Raw genomic sequence first — 16,089 nt, 5'->3', positions numbered from 1 at the left:
AAAATACAAGAAATGGAAGAGAGAATCTTGAGCGCTGAAGATACAATAGAGGAAATAGATTCATCAGTTAAAGAAAACATTAAATCTAACAAAAGTTTAACCCAAAATATCCATGATATATGGGACACCATAAAAAGGCCAAATCTTAGAATAATAGGTATAGAAGAAGGAGAAGAAGTTTGACTCAAAGGCACAGAAAATTTATTTAACACAATCATAAAAGAAAATTTTCCCTACCTAAAGAAAGATATGCCTATGAAGATACAAGAAGCTTACAGAACACCAAATAGACCGGATTTAAAAAAAAAAGTTATCTCACCACATAATAAGCAAAACACTAAACATAGAGAGTAAAGAAAGAATATTAAGAGCGGAAAAGGAAAAAGGCCAAGTAACATATAAAGGTAGACCTATCAGATTTACACCTGACTTCTCATTGGAGACAATGAAAAGCCAGAGGTCATGGTCAAGCATTATGCAGACATTAAGAGAACACGGATGCCAACCCAAACTAATATACTCAGTAAAACTGTCAATCACCATAGAAGGACAAAACAAGATATTCCATGACAAATCTAGATTTCACCAATACCTAGTCACAAACCCAGTCCTACACAAAATACTAAAAGGAAAACTCCAACCCAAGGAAGATGGCTATACCAACAAAAACACAGACAATTGATGATCTCATTACAGCAAATCTTGAAGAAAAAAACTCACAAATTGTCATCACCAATGATGGAAACTAAATTAACAGTAGATAGTAACCACTGGTCATAATATCCCTTAATGTAAATGGACTCAACTCATGTATAAAAAGGTACCGGCTAACAGATTGGATACCGAAACAGAATCCATCCTTCTTCTACATACAAGAAATGGATCTCAAACTCAAAGATAGACATCGTCTCAAGATTAAAAGGTTAGGAAAAAATATACCTATCAAATGGAACTAAGAAACAAGCGAGCGTAGCTATTCTAATGTCTAACAAAATAGACTTCAAGCTAAAATCAGTCCAAAAAATAACAAAACAAAGAAGGTCATTTTATATTAGCCACAGGAAAAATCCATCAGTAGGAAATTTCAATACTGAACACCTATTCCCCAAATTCAAGAGCAACTTCATATATCAAAGAAATATTTCTAAAGCTTAAAACATATATTACACCCCCACACACTAATAGTGGGAGACTTCAACACTCCCCTCGCACCACTGGACAGGTCAATCAGACAAAAAATGAACAGAGAAATAAAAGAACTAACAGGCCAGGCGGTGGTGGCGCACGCCTTTAATCCCAGCACTCGGGAGGCAGAGGCAGGTGGATCTCTGTGAGTTCAAGGCCAGCCTGGTCTACAAGAGCTAGTGCCAGGACAGGCTCCAAAGCTACAGAGAAACCCTGTCTCAGAAAAACTAAAAAAAAAAAAAAAAAAAAAAAACCTAACAGATATGATGACTCAAGTGGACTTAACAGACATCTATAGAATATTCCATCCAAACATAAAAGAATATACCTTCTTCTAAGCACCTCATGGAACCTTCTCAAAAATTGACCACATACTCAGTAACAAAACAAACCTCAACAAATACAAAAAAATTGGAATAACCCAATGCACCTTATCAGATCATCATGCTTTAAAACTAGAAGTCAACAGCAATACTAATTCCAGAAACCCACAAAAACATGGAAATTAAACAATGCTCACCTGAATTATCAATGGGTCAAGTAAGAAATAAAGGGGGAAATTACAGACTTCCTAAAATTCAATGAAAATGACCACACAACATACCCAAATTTATGGGACACAATGAAAGCAGCATTAAGAGGCAAGTTCATAGCACTAAATGCCTACATGAAGAAGCTAAAAATAATCCCACACTAGTGAATTAACAGAACATTTGAAAACTTTAGAACAAAAAGAAGCAAACTCACCTAAGAGAACTAGACAGCAGAAAATAATCAAATTGAGAACTGAAATCAACAAAATAGAAACAAAGAGAACAATACAAAGAATCAATGAGACAAAATAGACAAACCTTTACCCAACTAACCAAAAGGCAGAGATACAATATCCAAATTAACAAAATCAGAAATGGAAAGGGGGATATAACAACAGACATGAAGGAAATACAGAGCATCATTAGCTCATATTTTGAAAACCTGTACTCCACAAAAATGGAAAACTTAAAGGAAATGGACAACTTTCTGGGTAAATATCACTTACCAAAGTTAAATCAATACCAGCAAATTAAACAGACCTATAACTGCTGAAGTAATAGAAGCCGTCATCAAACGTTTTCAAACCAAAAAAATCCCAGGAGCAAACAGTTTCAGCATAGAATTCTACAAGACTTTCAAAGAAGAACTAATACCAATACTCCTCAAATTATTCCACACAATAGAAACAGAAGGAACATTGCCGAACTTTTTTTATGAGGTTACAATTGCCCTGATACCCAAACCACAGAAAGACATTACTAAGAAAGAGAATTACGGACCAATCTCCCTCATGAACATTGATGCAAAAATACTAAATAAAATACTAGCAAATCAAATTTAACAACACATCAGAACCATCATCCACCATGACCATGTTGGCTTCATTCCACAGATGCAAGGATGGTTCAACATACAAAAATCTGTCAACATAATCCACCATACAAACAAGCTGAAAAATAAGAACCACATGATCATCCCATTAGATGCCAAAAACCTTTTGAAAAAATACAATATCCCTTCATGATAAAAGTCTTGGAGAGAGCAGGAATACAGGAACTTACCCAAATATAATAAAGGCAATATACATTTACACAATGCAGTGCTACACAGCATAAAAAAATAATGACATCTTGAATTTTGCAGGAAAATGGATGAAGCTAGAAAACATTATCTTGAGTGAGGTAACCCAGACACAGAAAGATAATTATCACGTGTACTCACTCATAGGTGGTTTTTAAACATAAAGCAAAAAATAAAAAAAAACCCAACCAAACAAACAAAAAAACAGCCTACAAACCACAATCCCAGAGAACTTAGACAAAAATGAGGACACTAAGAGAGACTTACATAGATCTAACCTACTTGGGAAGTAGAAAGTAGAAAAAGACAAGATCTCCTGAGTAAATTGGGAGCATGGGGACCTTGGGGGAGGATTGAATGGGGGAGAGGAGAGGCAGGAAGGGGAGCAGAGAAAGATGTAGAGCTCAATAAATATCAATAAAGGAAGAGCTAGCCAATAAGAAACTAGAGCTAATAGGGCAAGCAGTGATTTAATTAATACAGTTCCTGTGTGGTTATTTCAGGGCTGAGCAGCCAGAACAAACAAGCAGTCACCTATTACAATACTATGTACTCAACAATATTTTTAATCCTTTCTTTCACTTCTATAAGACATGATCTCATACTCCAACCCATTACATTAATTCTACTGTTTATCCTCTTAAATATGTGTTACATATGAACTACCATACCTGGATCATATTTTTTCAAGTTTAGGAATTTACATCTGTCCCTTTACTTTTCTCCCAAAAAATTCAGGGAATGGAATGTGTCTTTAAATAAGTTTTTGTTTATAATTTGTTTAATTTCTTCTGGGCAGTGGTGGTGCACGCATTTAATACCAGCAGTTGGGAGGCAGAGGCAGGCAGATCTCTGAGTTGGAGGTCAGCCTGGCCTACAAGAACTAGCTAGTTCCAGGACAGGTTCTAAAGCTACAGAGAAATTCTGTCTCAAAAAACTAAAAAAAAATTGTTTAATTTCTTTCCAAATACAACATGCTTTCAATTGTTGTGATATATACATATATACATATGCATCATATATATACATACATATATACATACTTAGGACCAGAAAGCCCTCGTTTTCCCTATCTTTTGCTATATCTATCTCTGTCCTGTAAAAATATGCATAACACATAGAGAAAAGAGTGTAATGTGTTAGACAGATGGTTCTGTGGTTGTGTCTACTTACTGTTTTTTCAGAGAATCCAAGATCAGTTCTTAGCTCCCATATTTGATATCTCACAACTGCATGTAATTCCAGCCCTAGGAGATCCAATGCCTTCCACCAGCACCTGCATTCACATGTACACGCGCCACTCCCCATACACAAAATTAAAATTTAAAAATAAAATTTTTAAAAGGATGTCACCACAGTTGGATGTGTGGGAATACTTACTTTATTAGTTTTGAATGTTCCTCTGATGTTACCTGTTTATAGCTAGTGTTCATATTTCATAGGCTATAATGTTAAGAATGGTAAAGTGAGGTGTCCAATCATGTCTATTGAAGAGACAGGTGGAAGTGCAAGGAATATGTCAGCATTTGAAATCTATTGTCAGTAGAAAGAATTGAAAAAATCATTTTGACTTGCAGCACAAATGGCATTAATCTGAAAACTACTCCAGCATTGGGAACTGCCAGGCTTTTCTTCACTTCCATAGACAAAGCAAGTGTCTTCCTCTGCTGGCTAAAAAAGTGAATGACAGCTACCTTTTGAATCTGGAAAAATTAATCACTCCTGCAATTTCTACTCTTTAGAGTTCTGGTCTGGGCTCTGGGCCCTCAAAAGTTGTCCTTTGCAGCTCAACATAAACTAAGTGATTGTTCTGATTTGAAGAGTCAAACAGAAGGCCACGCCAATGATGTCATGATCTAGATTTTCTATGGACCAAGGTACTCATTTCAGGCCAGTGACCTGCATTTTATTGAATCTGGGAATGGCAACAGCCTCACAGATAGTACTTACTGATCCTGTGGCTTCTGCAGTGACCTTTCCAGGTGGTTTTTATTGTTTTCTTTTTTAAGCAAGATATGTCCTGAATATTCTTTCCATCATGGTGAATGAAGTTGAGGATAACCCAGCAAAACAGTACTGTTTTTAGGAATGCTGAGAGGCAAAAGGTGCCTACAATGTGACCAAGATCTATCTGTGCACATAAAGATGTTACACTGACAATACAAGGTATAGTAAACTCTACATGGAGAACTTCCTTTACATACATTATTTGCAAGCCGAAGATTTAAATTAGGAGGCTGTCTCTGAGCTGGGTTTTAGGTTATTCCTAAAAGCAGATCCGAGGCAGAGATTTGGGTGCAATTTCGGAAGTTTGGAAGGTGATACAGGAAACAGAAAATGAAGAGTAGAAGTGGAGAAGTAAAAGTGAAGAATGCTTTTGGTGGAACCTCTGAGGAGCTCAGAAACCACTGCAGCATGGAACTCTTTTGCAGAAGAGATTAGGAGAAGTTACCACCCACCCTCTGATTGGGTCATAAACTTTTAGTTGTTTGGAATGATGGCTAGCTCTAAGAATATTGAGAGGGAACTGGTGACCTCGGCTATATGCTTTGATCCATTTTCAAGAACATCAGGGGAAAAAAACCTGTCAATTGTAAAACATTTGCAAAAAATGCACTAAAGGAAAAGAATTATAAACTTTTCATAAACATACTACATATGGATAAGTAGTATTATAATGTAAAACTATATACAGGCATTATGCAAGTCATTCCCTGCATATATGCATTCCCAGTTGAAGCATGATTAATAATAACTCAAAGAGAGAAACTGTGGTTCAACCTGAAGATCCAAAAAAGCAGAGTAGCCAACCACTGGCTCTTACCTCAACTTCAGTCCAAAATGGTGATCCTGCCTGCAGTAATCTCAGAATAAGACTATCTGAAAGTTGTTTCCTCCCATTTTATAGACCTCTCTAGAACTGGGATTAAAGGCATATACCACTGGGATTAAAGGTTTGTGTTATTGCTGCCTGGTCTATAAGGCTGGCCAGTGTGGCTGTTTTACTTTTATGATTCTCAGGCAAGTTTTATTTATTAAAATGCAAAAGAATTGCCACTACACCCAGTATACATACTTCTAGATCATTGTTTCTTTCTCTTTTTATAGTTTGTCAATTCTAGATCTGTCCATGTTGTAAAATTTTATAACATGTTTTTAATGACTTTGTAATGTAGCTTATTTCTAATATTCTATGCTTGAAAACTTAAATGATTTGCAGTTTGACTATTAGAATGAGTGTTGAAATTAATATTCTTGATTATGGATCATTTTTGTACATCTTACAATTGTGGTAAAATAAATTCTTAAGAATATAGGCTTAAGATCAATAATTGATTACACACATTTTGAACATTTTTATTGGTCAAGTGTTTCTATAAGTACTTGAGAAATTTCAGTAAACATCATACAATTATGAGCACATTGATATGGTAGTAAATAAGAAACCAATGTAATAGTAGTAATGGTTGTGTGAAAAGGTTTTTTTGCCATGCCAACTGTAAACCTGTTGTTGAACAATGTAAATTGTATATTTGCAGCCAATAAGAAGTCACATGGCATTTTAAGTTTTATAGCTTTTATTTATAGGACATTAGAATGTTAACTGAGAGTGTTTGTGAAAGCCTGCAGCTGACACGGCCACTTTTCATTGTGCCCAAAAGAATGTAAGGCAGATTGTAGAATCACATAAGGGAATAGTTAAAAATTAGAAGAATACAAGCTGAGGGTCCCCTAGAGGCAATAGCTAGAAGCTAACCTTTGTCCCCAGTACCTGCTTAGCTAGGAAGCTGGGAGGCAGGAGATAATTGTTAAAAGTTTACCTCTGTACACAGTGGCTGCCAGGATATGTCTGCTCTTAAGGCAGAAAGTGTTTGTTAAAGGTTAACAGTGGCTGCCAGCTCTCTCTCTCTCTCTCTCTCTCTCTCTCTCTCTCTCTCTCTCTCTCTCTCTCTCTCTCTTTCTTTCCAAAATATGTTTGGGCTTACAACTTTATATTTCTGTATTTCTGGACTGGACCCTTAATTTCTATATTTTATTTCTTGACTCTTCATTATTTAAGAAGGAAGCTCTTTGCCTGCTTTCCCTAGCTCTAGCTACCAAGTTTATTTATTTACCAGAATTAGACTATTTCCTTCAAATTTTGGTATATAGTGAAGACCAGCTGAGATATACAGCCACATGAACTTAACAACTTATAGACTTTTCAAACTTCTATTGTTAGACAGTCCTTGCTGGACTACATGGACCACAGCTTGTAAGATATTCTAATAAATCTACCTTCTACATACATGGAGAGATTCATTCTACTAGTCCTATTCATGTAGACAACCTTGAATAATGCTGTTGTGTTTTTCTTTCATCTTCCCATTGAGGAAGATGTGATGGCTAACAATAGTGCTCATAAACACTTTTTTCCTAGTCTCATTATTCTCTAAGTATTCAACTTTCCCTGAAGACTTTAAAAAATGGTTGACCATTTAATCAAAGTCAAAATAATGAGTTTGCCTCCAATGTGGTAAATAGGCATCTATTGGAACCCATAAGCTCCCAGGTTGAGTTTTAACTTCCTGTGAAGGAGAGAAAAGTAACTTACAGGCATGAAGTCTGACTTATCTGAATCGAATCATATTGTTCTTCCCTCACGCCTACAAAATATCTAGTTAGGAGTTTTGAATGTTGGTGACCAGATGACATCCAGGTTGTGGGGAGATCCTGAGACTTGAACTAAATTCACTGTAAGGCTAACTTAATCAGATACTTACATGGAGCTGCGGTTGAAAGAATTGGTAGGGATGGAGCTTTGCAAAAGCCCAAGGATCAGATGCCAAAGAGCAGTGCATAGGGTGCACTTAAGTAGGTTGGCACCATCTGTGCTCTGTATCCACTCTTCTATGGTGGTTCAGCCTCCTCCAGGTCTTCCACTATTTACTTTTTTGGTTCCTCATGTAACTGTCAGTGACAGCATCCTACAGCCCCCATTTTGCAGTCTCCACAGGAACATAAAGCTATTTAGTCTCCATCCCATCAATCCCCAATACTTGTCTGCCTGGCAAGAATAAGGATATTCTAAGATACATTTAAATTTCTCCCTTTGGCTAACAACTACTGAACTAATAGACACTATGAAATTTGAGTTTCCCTGGGAATTTCACTGTTGAAAAAGACTGACTCCTTCAGGTGAGATCATGCCTACTGATGAAACATTTACTCCTTATCTGACCACCTTATAGGAGAGACAAGGCTTTCAGAGATGGGAATGCTTTCATTATATGCCTTAGTTATATTAACTTAGTTTTGTATATCCCTTGTCTTCTATCTAAACCTGCTAGGACCCCAATGATAAATTAATCACCTTATATCTTCATCACCATTCCAAATTACTCTCACCCTAAAATATCATGTTTATTACTTTTATTAATAATTTGTTCTTTTTTATTTTCTATTTTTTAAATCTTAAGTAATAGCCTCATTATGAATCTCTGGCTGTTTTGGAATTCAGTGTATAGACTAGGCTCTTGTAGAAAATCAGAGCGATTTGGCCACCTTATCTCCGGTGTACCTGAATTATAGTTTGGCACATCACAGACAACTAAATTAATACATTTTTGTATTTCAAGACAGGGTTTCTTTGTGTATCTTTGGCTGTCCTAAACTAGATTTGTAGACCATGCTGACCTTCAGTTTATAGCGACCTATGTTTCTTACACTATGTAGTTTAGAATTGTTTTGAACACCTAGTCCTGCTTCTGTTGCTCAGTGCTGGAAAGAAAGTCTTGCAACTGCTGCAAGGCTGGGTCTTAAGTGGTCAGTGAGAAGGAAAATAGATGAGTGTCCTCCAACTAATCTTTATTTTATTGTGAACTTGCAAATAAAGAGGGACTCATGCAAGAATTGAGTTCACTGACAAACTGTAAATCAGGTATGGTCCCAGCACAGAGAGGTATGGGCAAGAAGGAGCATGAAAGCTTCCCCCCCCCTTTGACCATAGCTTAAATAAGATGTAGGTAGTGAGTCAATCAATTTTAGATAATTGTTAAATGTTCTGACTGACCATTTTTCTTGTATCCACAGATTAAGGAATCAAGAATCAGAATAAACAAACAAACTTTTGAAACCAAATTACAGTAGTTGAACTACTCTGACAAAAATAGAACTGGATAAAATGGTATTCCCCTGCCTAAAAGAACTTTTATTTTACATATTTAAGATGTATAGCCTGAAATAAAATGTGTTAGTAATCCTTCTTGTCCTCTAATATAAATCACTAAACTTTGTAGCACATGACCATAAACCTGTTTCACCTTTTAAGGTGAATTTTTGTGGATTATAATTACATCATTTACATCATTACCTTCTTTCCTCTAAGAGTTTCCAGAAATGAGAAAAATCATGAATTTTGCTTTATCAAGAGTTGCAGTTTGAATGTGACATAGGTTTGACTTCAGAATATCTGAGCTATGAGGGAAAGGGTGATTACATTGGTCAGTGACTCTAATGGAACACACACACACAAGAGACACCACCATATTTTGGAAAAGAACAGAAAGTGCTCTGACATACTGGAAGAGCTTCTATTAAAATACCAATTTTCCAGACTAGAGCCCTTTGTTCCCCTAGGGTGGAATGGCAGAGCTTGGAAGGTATGTAATGGAAAGTGTACACATAGGACCCTGTGCCTTGTAGGAGGAATAGGAAGTGCTCTGAGAGAATAGAAGACTTTACTAAACTACAAATTAGGGTCTTGTCTCACCATAGTGTGGAAGGACAAACTTGGAGGACTTTTGCTCTCTGAGACTTTTGATCTCTGTTCACCCAGTAGGTTAACTGCTAATATCTTGAAGCCCAGATGGGTGATCCTAGCTAATGCAGGACTGTCCTTGGCAATCCAGAACAACAGTAGCTTACAGGTTCTTTAAATACTCTCTTTTTCTGCTGAAGGGAGCTGTAAGTAGGACCACAAAGCCATGCCATGGTGATTGTAGGAGCCACTGCCCCCAGACCATGAAGAGCAGGTTGGATGAGCTATTAGCTGCTTAGAAAGCAATGGACCATAAGCTAGACAGGTTCTGTTAATTTGTGTGGTGACCTGGGTAGTGTCCCTTGGCCTCTGAGCTTTGTTGAGTGTCAATTTCCTTGCGTAGGGGGAGGCTTTGCCATACTGGTATGGGACACTATGAACTCATAATGTTGTTGCCTCATGCTATGTAATTGAAAATTCCCTTAAACACCTAATCCTGCCTCTGCTGCCCAGTGCTGGGTAGGTGGTCCTGCAACTCCTTCAGGCTGGGCCTTGACTGGTCTGTGAGAAAGAAAAATATACCAGCTAATGAGTGGCCTCCAGTATCTCTGTCTTTTAGTGTTGCTTATAAATGAAGAGGGATCTGTGCAAGAACTGAGTACATAGTTCCAGCTTGAAGCTGATAGATTCACAGTGCCGAAAGTGAGAAAAAGGACAGTGGTTGAGAACTTTCCTACTTCAACAGTAGTTGAGATTAGCAGTGTTTATCTATGTATTAATTACCTAATTAGAAATTAGGTAATCAATTTTAGATGCTCCATAAATATCTGGGCTGGCCTGTCCACATGCCATGGCAATCAATAATCTGGATAAAGAACTGACCTTGTCATAAAGCCAAATTGCTATAGTTACATTAGTTCAACCAAAATAGATCTGAGTAAAATGTGGCCCTGGCTAACAAGACTGTTATTTTTTCTATGTTACTTGACCTTTTCCCTTTTGCTGCTCATAATATTCTGTCTTTAGTCTATATGTTTTGTGTTTTAATTATTATATGGTTAGGGTACTTTATTGTGATTCAGTCTACCTTGTGTTCTGTAAGCTTCTACCTCTGTAGGGATATCCTTTTTTAAGTTTGTATGATTTTTTTTAATGTTTTTTCTGTGTCTTTGAGCTGGAGTTCTTCTTCTATTCCTATCATTTTTACATTTTGTCTTTTGATGTTTTTTCCAATTTCCTGGATGTTTTGTGTTGAGAATTTGTTAGATTTAATGTTTTCTTTGACTGATGGATTTATTTCATATAGCTATCTTCAACCCCTGAGATTCTCTCTTCCATCTTTTCTGTTCTTTTGGTCCAATTCTTACAGTTTCTGTCTGAGTATTTGGGAACTGTTCTTGGTCTGCTCTGTGTCTCAGGCAGCCACTGAGGTTTGCTTTAGAATGCTCTCTTGCTCTGTTCTTCTGGGTTACTCTCACAGCTTGTTCTTTAGAGTTCCCCTCTTGGTCCTCTTAGCAGGAATTTCTCCTGCTTGCTGTCTAGATAACACAAGTCATGTTTGTGAGGACTGCTGCTGAGTTGCTGGTCATTCACTTCTTGGTCCTCTCGGTATTGTATTTCAGAATACCACTGAGGTTGCAGGATTGGTGAATTTGGGAGCAGGATGGTGTTTGTTGATTGTGGGGGTCCAGTGGATGGGAGTGTGATTTGGTCCAGCCTACCTGCTGGAAACTCTCCTTTTGGCTAGAGAAACTGAGGCGGGCAGGGTATAGATAGGTCCAGGGTTTTGCATCACTATGGATGGCCTAGAAAGTTTGGTGTCATAACGGGTGGCTTGTCACTCGCCTTTTTGTTCTCTCTGTATGTGAGCAAGCTACTTTCAGAGGTTATGGTTAGTGTTATGGTTAGGGGCCCAAAAACTCCATAAAATGAGTGTAAAGTACAAAAATAATCAGGAGGGAAACAGACAATCTAAGTCTTTAAAAGATGCTTGACCATTTAACCAAAGTCAAAATAATGAGTTTTTTTCCAATGTGGTTCTCTATTGGAACTCATAAGCTCCCATGTCAGATACTTCCTTACATGGAGCTGTGGTTGAAAGAATTGTTTGCAAAAGCCCAAGGATCAAATCCCAAAGAGCTGTGCCTAGGGTGCACTTAAGTAGGTTGGCACCATCTGTGCTCTGTATGCACTCTTCTATGGTGGTTCAGCCTTCTCCAGGTCTTCCACTATTTACTTTTTTGTCACCTCATGTAACTGTCAGTGACAGTATCTTACACCCCCCATTTTGCACTCTCCATAGGAATGTAAAGCTCTTTAGTCTACATCCCATCAACCCCAAATACTTGTCTGCCTGGCAAGAATAAGGATCTTCTAAGATATATTCAAGTTTCTCACTTTGGCTAACAACTACTATGAAATTTGAGTTTCCTTGGTAATTTCACTGTGGAAAAAGACTGACTCCTTCAGGTGAGACCATGTCTACTTAAGAAACATTTACTCCTTATGTGACCACCTTACAGGAGAGATAGGAGGGTTTCAGAGGGCTCAAACACCTGATGCTGGTTAAAAAGTAAAAAATCTCCTCTATTTGAGAAAATAAATCTCAGGATGGGATGAGCTCCCTAACTGTTTATCCAATACAACATGATCAGGCAATTATCCATATATGCACAATCAACAAAAATGGATGCATCAGTTTGTATTCCTGTGTTTCAGCATATGAATTCACCCAAACTTAACAAGGAAGAAATTGGAAGGGATTTGAGAATGGACGGAATGAAGGGATAAAAGGGGGAAATGATGCAATATCTTTTAATTATCATTTTATGGTGTTGTAGGGAGGTCGCTAGTTGGTTTCTGGCTGTCTGGCTCGCTTAGACCCAAAATAATCACACAAAAAAACTGTATTAATTAAATAACTGCTTGGCCCATTAGCTCTAGCTTCTTATTGGCTAGTTCTTACATATTAATTTAACCCATTTTTATTAATCTGTGTATTTCCACATGACTGTGGCTTACCGGCTAGATTCCAACCAGTGTCTGTCCTAACTCTGCCTTCCTTCTCTCATGCTATAGACCAAGCCAGTTTTTTTCATCCATTAACCAATAAAATTAACACATAGACAGAAGGACCTCCCTCACCATTATGGAAATAAGTTTTAAATAAAAAGAGGGACTAGAAAGATGGCTGAACAATTAAGAACACTGGGTGAGGGCTGGAGAGATGGTTCATAGGTTAAGAGAATTGCCTGGTTTCCAAAGGTTCTGAGTTCAATTCCCAGAAACCACATGGTGGCTCACAACCATCTGCAATGAGGTCTGGTGCCCGCTTCTGGCCAGCAGGCATACACACAGACAGAATACTGTATACATAATAAATAAATATTAAAAAAGATAATATCACTTATGAACATATCATTATCTCACTTATGAATAATTATTAGGATTGGTCTTTTTTTGGTGTTTCAGATTTCCTTGATGTCATGTTTCAGGAAATTTTATGTTTAACATTTTCTTTGATCAATATGTCCCTTTTAAAGTCTGAAATTGTCATGCTTTTAAAGTCTGAAATTCTCTGTTTAATGTCTTTAATAGTAGGATAGCTGAAATCTGGTAGTGACTTATTGCTCTGTCTGTTATTGATTGTGTTTTTATGTTGGTGTCCAAGTATCTGGTTTTGAGGAATTTGTGGATCTTGGTACCGATTTCTCAGTTTGTCTTTGTTGCATGGGTGTTTTGTTCCTTAGTTTCTATTTGCTTTCTAATTTTCTGCTTTATGTGGCCTATGTTTGAGCAGGTGCTCTCATCCCAAGTTAGGGCTGGAAATCTTACAGATGGTGTGGCCTTTGCTTCAGCAGGGATTGTCTGCCCATGTTTGGGCCTGAAAGGGGAGGAGAGGGTAGGGAATTTGGAGATAGTGTGGAGGTGGACTGAGAGAATGAGGAAGGACAGTTGGAAGGTAGCCTACATAGACTTCTTGAAGATAGTGTGTGTGTCTCCACCACAGAGAAGATGAGGGAAGTGGGATTGGGGATAGTATTGTGGGATTATTAAAAGAATGGAGGAGGTGCACAGACAAGAATCCTATGTGAATTTCTGGTGACTTTCATAGGTTTTGGTCCAGCAGAGAGTCTTTACGTCAATTTTCCTCCCTGTTTTTCTGGCTGATGTTGCCTGCACTTGAGCAGAGGCTATATATCTGATATAGGGGTGCGTACATGGTTTGGGGGGGTAGCAGCTATAGGGTTGCTGGAAGATTGTGTCTGTGGGAATGTAGGGAGTGTGGAAATTTTATGGGCTTGTGGTCTGCCTATCTGTTCTGACTGGTGTGACATACAGATGAGTCTGCCTAAGATGGGAGCTTTAACTCAGTCATATTCCTGTTTTTATGAATGGGAATATGCCCTGTGCCATTATATGTTGTAAATCTTTAGCTTTTTTTTTTATTTTACAACATGTGATAGTCAAGAGATTGTCTTAAATGTCAGAAGAGACTTTGGACATTTGTGATGTTTAGGCTGCTACAGAATATAAGAATCATTGAATTTAGACTAAATGCATTTTATTTTTATTTGTATTTCTTCTTCTCTCATTCTGTATATCCTGATTCAATTCTCCCCTTCCTCTATAAATTCCAGTCCCTTCCCCCACCAAATCCTCATATTCCCAGCTCCACTGCTTCCTTTTCCCTTCAGAAAAAAAAGAGCAGACCTCCCAGGGATATCAGCCAAATAAATAATACCAAGGTGCAAAAGACTAGTCACAAACTCTTATTTCAAGGCTAGACAATACCAAGGCAATAGAAGGAAAAGGGTCCTAAGAACAGACAAAAGTGTCAGAGATGCCATGACTCCTACATTTAGGAGTTTCACAAACACCCCAAGCTAAACAACCATAGCATGTATGCAGAGGACCTGGCACAAAGCCATGAAGACTCTGTGATTGCTACATCAGTTTTCTTTGAGCCACTATATGCCCTATTTAGTTTATTGTGTGGGCCATGGTCTCCTGATATTCTCAACCACTGAATTCTACAATCCTCATACCCTCCTTCTACAAGATCCCTACAGCTCAAGCTTATGTTTGGGTAAGGATCTCTGCTGGGCTTCCATCAGCCCCTGGAAGAAGCCTCTTTAATAACAAGTAGGCCAGGTGCCAACCTATGATTATAGCAGGAAATAGTTAAGAATCATTTTATTGATATTTTTCTCAGTCAGTTGTTATTTGGTTCTACCCTTGTTCTCTGAGCCATTCCAGTTCTAATTCCTGGCCATCTAGGCAGTGTCAGTTATGGACTTCCTCTCACAGCATGGGCTTCAAGTTAGACAAGACATTTATTGGCCACTAAGAAATCTCAGAGTCAGTAGTGCCCCAGCATATCTTACAGGTAGTACAAGTGGGTTGAATGTTTTGTGGTTGGCTTGGTGTCCCAGCTTGGGAGCTTTATGTAGTTACAGAAGATGGCTAGTTCAGCATCCATATTCTTGATTACTCGGAGCACTCACTAGGTTTATATGTTCCAGAAAGTTTTCACTACACTGTTTCCACATCCCCTGCTAAAAGTTCTCTTATTCCAGCCATCTCTCCCTGTCTTCTCCCCATCTGTCCCTTCCTCGCTCACCTGATCCTTTCTCTTTTCCATCCCCCCTGCCTCCACTATACCTACAAAATCTATTCTATTTCTGCTTACCAAGGAGATTCATGCATCTCCCCTAGAGCTGTTGTTACTTAACCTTATATGAGTGTCCTCCAACTAATCTGTATTTTATTGTGAACTTGCAAATCAAGAGTCATGTTAGAATTTAGTTCACTGACAAATTGTAAATCAGATGTAGTCCCAGCATTGAGAGGTATGTGCAAGAAGGAGCATGAAAGCTTTCCCCCTTGGACCATAGCTCACATAAGAAGTAGGTAGTGAGTCAATCAATTTTAGATGTTTGCTAAATGTTCTTTCTCACTATTTCTTGCATCCACAGGTTAATGAATCAAGAACCAGAATAAAAAAACAAACTTATGAAACTTAATTACAGTAGTTGAAATACTCTCACAAAAATATAACTAGATAAAATGGTATTCCACTGCCTAAAAGAACTGTTCTTTTATATATTTAAGATGTACAGTCTGAGATAAAATGTGTTACTAATCCTTGATGTCCTCTAATATAAGTCACTAAACTTTGTAGCACATGACCATAAACTTGTTTCACCTTTTTGTTCATTACCCCACATCTTCTGCAGCTTAGGCTGGTGTTTTAGATTTTAGCCATTCGGACAGGTATAAGATTTTGTTTCTCAAAGTTGTTTTGATTTGCATTTCCATGATTGCTAAGGATGTTGAACATGACCTTACATGTCTTTTGTCTATTTGAACTTTGTCTGATGCTAATTACTGTTTTAATGTTAATTGCAATTGTTTGCATGACCTCTCTATGAAGGTCTACAATGGACCTCAAGTGTATAATTGAGTATGTACAAATAGTGAAGGCGTAAGTCACAAACAATGCCACACCAGTTTGGAATTATGATTAATAGGGTGGTATTTATTTAAAG

The sequence above is a fragment of the Microtus pennsylvanicus genome, chromosome 7 (assembly GCF_037038515.1).
Source record: "Microtus pennsylvanicus isolate mMicPen1 chromosome 7, mMicPen1.hap1, whole genome shotgun sequence".
Classification (NCBI taxonomy): Eukaryota; Metazoa; Chordata; class Mammalia; order Rodentia; family Cricetidae; genus Microtus; species Microtus pennsylvanicus.
This window is presented reverse-complemented; position numbering follows the sequence as displayed.